Genomic DNA, 8,555 nt, shown 5'->3' with positions numbered 1-8,555 from the left:
TTTGTTTATATTAGGGCCCTAAAATCCATTTTAAAATTGTTCTTCTATTTTTAAAAAAGAAATAGCTGACCCACCATGCAAATTTGCTATATATCCTGCTTGCTCAAAATGAGCATTTTCAGGTGAGGTCTGTTTTTTCTGGTCAAAGACTACTATGATTCCTTAGAAGTCATGCTGGTCTGATTGAGGAAAGAGTTTCTGTGAAAAGTGTGATGTCAGCATCTGGATGAGCAGTGGTTTGGGTAATGGAAAATGAGTAGAGAAGAAGGAGCTAAGAGCCCAAATTCTTACGAAGGATGACCTTCAGTTGTTGAATTTTAAGAGGTATCCAATGGCTTTTTCTAGTCACTCAGCGAAAGAGCCAGTGGAATGAAAATCTCTACTTCCACAAATTTGATGTAGATGGATTTGGGGGAAACTCTGGGGTCCCCAACACAGCTTTGAGAGAAAAATCCGTTAATACCAACCCAATATTTGCTGAAGGGTTTGGTATTCACTTGGAAATGTAAAAATAGGCACTGCTGCAGAGTCCTGACCTCAGCAATCCCGAGGGAGCAGAAGATAATTCGGGTGGATTCTATTTCCACTTGTAATGAGGTTTGTGCTGAAAGGGTTTCCAGGTCAACCCGGCGCTCTTTTCCTGGGTCCAGGAAACGTTGCTCCATGTGTGGTGAGAGGAGCCTCTCAATACGTTCTTCATAGCCAACGGCATAAAGGCCTGGGCTTTTAGGAATAATTCGAGGCAAAAAATATTGAACAACATTCCCACCAGATGGTTTGGAGTGGACAGTGGGTAACCAGTCGATTTTCATGTGCAGCTCCAAGCACCTAGCTTCACTAATAGTGATCTCTAAAAAATTATAGTAAACTTATTTTTCCGGTTTATTTTCTGCATTTATGTCATAATGATCCGTCTCTCAGGCTTCAGAGGGTTGAAGTACTCCCAAAGTCGCTTGTCAAGGGGCCCCTGGGAGGTGATCTCAGCATAATGGTAATGGAAATCCCCTTTCCAATGGGTGTTATAACCAATTCCAAAAAATGGCCAATTTATTGGAAAGAGGGAGCCTTGACAAGTCTGTCCAGCTCTGAAAAAGTTCCCATTTCAACTGTACCGATTCCGGAATCTCTGCCTGATGTTTCTCTTCTGTGCTTCTTCGGAAGACTCTTGTTTAATTTATAATTATTTATTTATTTATTTATTTATTTAGAGATGGAGTCTCGCTCTTGTCACCCAGGCTGGAGTGCAATGGCACGATCTCGGCTCCCTGCAACCTCCACCTCAGCCTCCCAAGTAGCTGGGATTATAGGCACCCGCCACCACGCCAGGCTAATTTTTGTGTTTTTCTTTTTTAGTAGAGATGGGGGGTTTCACCATGTTGGCCAGGCTGGTCTCGAACTCCTGACCTCCGGTGATCCACCCGTTTTGACCTCCCACAGTGCTGGGATTACGGGCGTGAGCCACCATGCCCGGCCGCTTAATTTTTTAATTTCTCTTTGTGATATATATTTCATCCAATTCCTGATTTGTCGGATAGCCATGGAGAGCCTGACTGTGGGTTCCCTGTACTCCTGGGATCAGTCCTCCATAGTGCCGCCATCTGACTCCAGCTCCTGATACAAGCTACTGCTGTTAAGTACAGGCTGGCAGGGCTGAGCACCCCATCCTCCCTGACCAAACACCTATTCCAGCTGTTCTACTGTGTAACTGCGCTTTCTTTTCCCAACGCCATGTTCTTTCAGCCAACTGTAACACCTGCAAATGGTCAAAGTAAGTAAACCCGATGCTGAGTTGTATAAGCAGAGGAGTCATACGGAAGCTATGAAGGTGGCTCTTCCTCTCTATTCAGCACCGGTGAGGCCACAGCTGGAGCACTGCATTCAGTTCTGGACATCGAACCAACTCGATTCACTCCCAGCACTGGGACAGGTCCACTCGTAGCCCAGCTTGGCCAGAGCCCGGCACACACGCTCCTACATAGCTGGCCGGGGGTTCTTGATGCCAACCACCATACCAGCTCCCTCCAGCTGCTAGTACCACGCCTCCACCAATCGCTCATTGCCCCACACTGCGCTGAGCTCCTTCCTCTCCGCTGGCGTCCACGACGCGCTCCGGCAGGCGGCAGCCGCACCATTGCTGCCACCACGGGAGAAGGAGACAGCCTCGTCTGGCTAAATTTTATATAAAGTTAATGCTGGTCTTATAAAAACAGTTGAGTGGTGTCCTCTACATTTTTTTTTTCTCCTAAAATGTTCGTGTATTCTTGATGTTACTTTTTTTCCATGTGTGAAAAAATCAATTGTAACTAGGATTTAAATTTTCTAAGATTTTTGATGTCCTGTAATCTGCTTTATGTTTGTTTTGTATTCGTTTTCTTTGCAGCTATTGCATTACTATTCTTTTCCAAGTTCAGTAAGTTTCAATTCATGTTTTTAAGAATTTAATATATCTATGTTGTCACAGTTTTTGGCATAAAATTGTTTATAGTAGTCATTATTGTATTATTTAGGTTAGCAGATCTGCTGAGATGTTCCTTTCTAATTCCTGAGCCTGGTGATTTTTTTTTTTTTCTGTTTACTTTTTAAAATTAATTTTGATAAGGGGTTATTAATTTTTCGATTGAGCCCAATTTTTCACCATTATGTAATCCTGTCTTGTTTGTCCTGCTCTCTTATTTGTAGTTTCTTATTTCCTACTCTTATTACATATGATTTGCTGGACTTGCTCTAGGTTTTGAGATAAGAGTCTTAGAGTATTGACATTTAAATTTATTTGGGAAATGCCCTTTTGTTATGAATTTACTCTAACATCTGCTTTAGCTTTATCTTATTGTATTTTACACATTGTGTGTGTGTATATATGTGCATGTGTGTGTGTTGTGTATATATTTGGGACTTAAACACCAGAAACTTATTTTCTTTTTTTTTTTTTTTTTTTTTTTTTTGAGGCAGAGTCTCGCTCTGTCGCCCAGGCTGGAGTGCAGTGGCCGGATCTCAGCTCACTGCAAGCTCCGCCTCCCGGGTTCAGGCCATTCTCCTGCCTCAGCCTCCTGAGTAGCTGGGACTACAGGCGCCCGCCACCGCGCCCGGCTAATTTTTTGTATTTTTAGTAGAGACGGGGTTTCACTGTGGTCTCGATCTCCTGACCTTGTGATCCGCCCGCCTCGGCCTCCCAAAGTGCTGGGATTACAGGCGTGAGCCACCGCGCCCGGCCCAGAAACTTATTTTCTTACACTTCTGCTGACTAGAAACCCAAGGTCAAGGTGCCAGCGCAGTTGGTTTCCTCTGAGAGCCTTATAAGGGATGAATCTGTTCCTGGCCTATCTCCTTGGCTTACACACGGCTGCCTGCTTGGTACCTCTACCCATGGTGGCATGGTGGTTGCTCTGTGAATACCTGGCCCTGTTGTCTTTCTCTCTCTTCTTATAAAGACATCAGTCATATTGGATTAGAACCTGGCCTTGTTGGCCTCATTTTAACTGAATCGCCTCTTTGAAGGCCCTATCTCCTTCCTCAATAAAAGCCCTCTACTGAGACAAATTGTGCTTCCTCAGTCCCTTGCATAAGCACAGGCTTAGGAAGACCCCAAGGAAAAGGTACCTATTTTAACTCATCTTTTAGAGTACCTCTTCTCTGAGTCCTTAACATTTCTAGTTTGTGATCCTTATAAAGCTATTCATTGTTTGAAAACATATTATATTTCTCACTATTTATGAAGTTCTTCTGATAGTTACTGCTGAATAATGTTCTACTCTGAACTATTGTATCTTAATTTAAAAAGCAGTCTTAATTCATAAAAACTGGAAGCAGTAGTCTTACATATGTAGTGTTTATAATTTAAAACAAAAGAATGAATAAAAATAAGAATTCTATATTAACACAAATATATACAAGAAAAATTAAATAACCTAAAATCCGTATGAGGCATTTTGAAGTCAGTGATCAAACTATGAATTCTATTATCAGTTTTTCTATTTTTAGTGTAGATAAAATTTTATAATATTAAATAAACTTAGAATATCAGAATTCCATGCAAAGTTTATATAATTGGATGAAGCTATGAAAGATTCAGTCTACCTGGCAAACTATCTAAAGTGGTAGTTCTCATTCCTATCTCAAGTCAACTGCAGATTATATTTTATGGGTTTTACTGCAACTCAAATCCTGCACAAAGTCCTAATTGAAAAGAATTCGAGAGTCTGGATTTAGGTTCCTCTAGACAATATGACACATCCCCAAACCATATTGTACAACTTGGTACAAATTGCAGTTTACGCAAGAGAGACTTAAAATCATGATGAATGACAGGATTTGTTAGAATAAGTTACATCTGACTTTGAAAGTGATTTCTACTCCACATTGAGATGCCGTAAAATTGAGTCATATGAACTAACTCAAATCTGGCAGGGAAGAATTCAGAAATCAGGAGACATTCTTTGTCATGAGAGCCTACTTTGAAACTTAAATAATAACAAATGCAAAATACACTTTTGAACACTGGATTTTCAAAAATTGTTTTGATTCATAAGAAAAGAAAAGATTCTGGATCTATCCTGTAAAAAAGAAATGGAGAAGGCACTGACTCACAACAACTTTTTAAAAATAGGTGAAATTCTGTTCTTGTTTTTTAAAGGGTAAATGGGACCTAATTGCATAACTTATTTGATTTGATTAAAATACATGAGACTTAAGACGGGTAATAAACTAACATTAATTCATATGGCCCATAGCCATGAATTGTACACTGTTTGGTGGCAAGAACCATGCCTTTCCTGTGTTTTGTTGCCCATGCCAGACACATGGTAGAAATTACTAATAAATTCAGATTTAATCAATATATATTAAGTAGACAATTAAACAAATATTTAATTCTTTTACTTACTCAATAAACCTAGTGTAAATATTGTAATTCCAAAATAAGAAAGAATACATATATAGTAATGTAACAAATTGTGCCATGTTATATATATATATATATATATTTTTTTTTTTTTTTTTGAGACGAAGTCTCGCTCTGTCGCCCAGGCTGGAGTGCAGTGGCCGGATCTCAGCTCACTGCAAGCTCCGCCTCCCGGGTTTACGCCATTCTCCTGCCTCAGCCTCCTGAGTAGCTGGGACTACAGGCGCCCGCCACCTCGCCCGGCTAGTTTTTTGTATTTTTAGTAGAGACGAGGTGTCACCGTGTTAGCCAGGATGGTCTCGAACTCCTGACCTCGTGATCCACCCGTCTCGGCCTCCCAAAGTGCTGGGATTACAGGCTTGAGCCACCGCGCCCGGCCTGTGCCATGTTATATATTAAGTAAGGGTCGCAACTAGGTTTCTAGTTAATTTCATCTGTTCTTCAGCATCTGCTCTTTATGTTATAGTTCAAAGTCTCCAGCGGTATTCATCTCTTCCTTCATTTGGTTCTTTGTGAAACACTCTTTAAAAGCATCTTTAGGAAAATATCTCAGTAGGAAAATATAGCTGCTGACACTTGCCAGTATTAGAACTTGTGTGTGTGTGTGTGTGTGTGTGTGTGTGTGTGTGTGTGTGTGTATGTGTGTGTGTATTTAAGTGTGATTCTTGATGGATTATACACTTTTATGATATTTCTTCCTATCTATGGTGATCTCAAATGAATATATTTATGTTTCCATTCTCATTTTATTCTCGACTCTATATATGATGTTTCCTAGTGCTAGTCCTAGACTGTACATATGATCTCTGTTTCTGCTTACCTGGATAATTAATACATAAGTATCACTTGTTAATTTTAAACTTGGAGACATCACTTATATTCTTCATGAAATTTTAGTTCTACAACTTGGAACTTACGTATACTTGAGTACGTGTGTATTGCACTTAGGTGTTTAAGTATGAATACATATACATATGAATATATACTAATCCTTACATTTGTATTAATCTTAAATGAAAATAAACTTTGGAACTCTGAAGTAATAGCACAGTATTCTCAAGGTTTTGTTTTCAATCATGTCCAATAAGTGAGGGAGAAGAAAAGTAAAATCAGTTAGGTAAACAGTTATATCTGGTCCTCCGAGAAGCAGCCTGCTTGAAAAAATCACAGGAACAAGCAAAAATAGAGCAGCCTGGGAAAAACTCAGGCTGCACCTGCACAGATAAGCAGGCAGGGTCAAGTACAGAAGCCTTTTGTTCTTTGCATGATTGGTAGGCTCCCAGGAAAAAGTTTCCTCCCTTTTCAGACATGTACATGGTGGGCTCCGTGGGAACTTGCACAAGGAGGACGGAGTTTACCTAAAACAATCCCACAGTTATACAAATAGGAGAAGCAGCACTTTGTGCTTGCCTAGAGACATACTCACAACTACATAGACAAGGAGTTGTGCAGATGGCTTTGCACATAAGTTACTCAAACAGCTACAGAGGAAAGAGGGGTTTCTTATAAAAGCTTTTGAATTCAGCTGTAACAATGGAAACCCACTCAGGCTCCCCTCTCTGCTGTTGAGAGCTTTCTTCTTTTGCTTATTAAACTTTCTCTCCAGTATCACCCTTTGTGTCCATGCTCCTTAATTCTCTTGGTCATGAGACGATGAGTTCAGATAACACCTTAGACGAGACTAGTGACCCTGACCTATTTCATAAGTATCTGAAAAAAATAATAATTGAATATATTTAAAGGGAAACAAACGTCCCCAAAAGTATTTTTAAAAGGCTACCCTTAACTTATTGGTCATGTTCATCATAAAAAATGAATTCCCCTGAGGCAAAAATAAAGCAGAACACTTAGGATAATTCCAGGAATACAATATGTATTTGAGTTTATTTTATTTTCTCGATATTTTTTCCCAATTCTGTGACAAAATAATTGTAGCTACGGAATAGGAATGCAGGCTCTAAGAAATTAGAATATGAAGGCAAATATTTTAATTTTAAGTGTTGAAAATTATAAAGAAGAAAATATGCTAATAATTGAGAGAGAGTAAGAATTTTAATATTGGTAAAGAGCTATCAGCAAGTATAAAACGGGTATAACAGTCATCTATTATTGTATAACCAACTGACACAAAACAAAAACATTTATTGTGTTTTGCATACTTATGGGCAAGGACTTCAGTTAGGAATTGCCTGGGAGATTCTTTAGTTAAAGATTGCCTGTAGGTTCTAAAACCATGTCACCCAACTACGAGGCACTTTGACAGGTTTGACTGGAGTCTGCGAGGCTCCTCTCCATGTCATGTAATTTCGAGAATTCTCCATGTGATCTTCCCAACAAGGCAGTTGAACTTACATGGTTTCTCACAGCTCCAAAAAGTTTATTTGTCTTGTTTAGATGTTCACACAGTAGCTTCCAGTGTTCAGGTGACCCAGCCTTGGAATTTCTGGAATTTACTTCAACTGTATATGATGCACTAAAGCCAGCATAGAATAATGGGCAAGAGAATTAGACCTCACCTCTCATTGATAATTAGGAAGTAATTCATGCCAAGAGTCCACCACAAAGTGCATGAAGTCGTCATTGTTAATGAATGATACTTGATTTATCCTGCTGATACTAATATGAGAAGACTTATACCAATGTCAAATAATTCCAAAGGTCCTTTGTCTTTATTCATGGCTTGGAAGCCAAATACCTGAACATAACCAAATAATACAGAGGAGAAATAAAGATAGTAAGTACAGAGAAAAATGCAACTACATTTATACTAAGAAGAAAGCAAAATTATTCTGAGGTGCACTCAATGTAAGAATATACTCAGGGATTTTATAAGTGAAAAAGAATGATTTCAAATGCATAGTAGCATAACATTACTGATTGGAGTTCTAATTAAATGGAAGCCACACAATGCTTTTGTAAGTTCAAGGCAACTATGGCTTCTGATGCAAGTATTACATATGACATATAAAGCTATATTTTTAGGTAAAATAAAAAATTTCAACGCTCAGGGATCAATTACTATTAAAATATTATCCCTCATGCATATATTTAAATAATATGTGCTACACCTGAACATTAATACATATGTTCTTTTAGTCTATTATGTTTATTAACATAAGAAATTATGTAGTATATTTTATAAGTTATTTCCATAGATCATTTCCATAGATCATTTCCATTTTCCACTCTTGCAAAGTGAAGTACTCACAAGTAAAAATGCTAAGAAATATTATTTTAAAAATTTTCAGAGCCAAAGTATTTCAGTAAAAACAAATGGAATAGGTGAAAAAATTCAACTGACCAAAATTAGTTCTGTTATGATTAATTAATTCTTCTCAGTTATTGCTTTATTACTAAGCATTCTAATGTATATTGTTTTCATTTTGAAAATGCAAGTTTTTTTATGATGGTAAGAAGTTATTTTGGGTTGGAGGCAGAGAAAGTTGACAGAATAAAAATAATAGAGTAAAAACAGATTCTTTGTAGATTCTTCTACAAAGCCTGCATATGACTTTGCAATTTGGGAAAAATTAGTGCTTGTGCTGACAAATTTATTTTGTTATTTAATTATCAGATATAAAATGAACATTTAAAAACTATTTAGAAAATATTTTCCTATAAACATAACAAAATTTTTAGTTCTTTTTCATGTGAGAAT

General features: G+C 38.1%; 1 pseudogene; it reads right to left on the bottom strand.

Moving 5' to 3' along the window:
* Positions 1 to 303: 303 nt before the first annotated feature.
* Positions 304 to 5,768, bottom strand: LOC104662993 (annotated as a pseudogene).
* Between the last annotated feature and the right edge of the window lie 2,787 nt (positions 5,769 to 8,555).

The sequence above is a fragment of the Rhinopithecus roxellana genome, chromosome 13 (genome assembly GCF_007565055.1).
Source record: "Rhinopithecus roxellana isolate Shanxi Qingling chromosome 13, ASM756505v1, whole genome shotgun sequence".
Lineage (NCBI taxonomy): Eukaryota > Metazoa > Chordata > Mammalia > Primates > Cercopithecidae > Rhinopithecus > Rhinopithecus roxellana.
The sequence above is the reverse complement of the archived record's forward strand: the minus strand, read 5'-3'. Positions and strand labels throughout refer to the sequence as shown.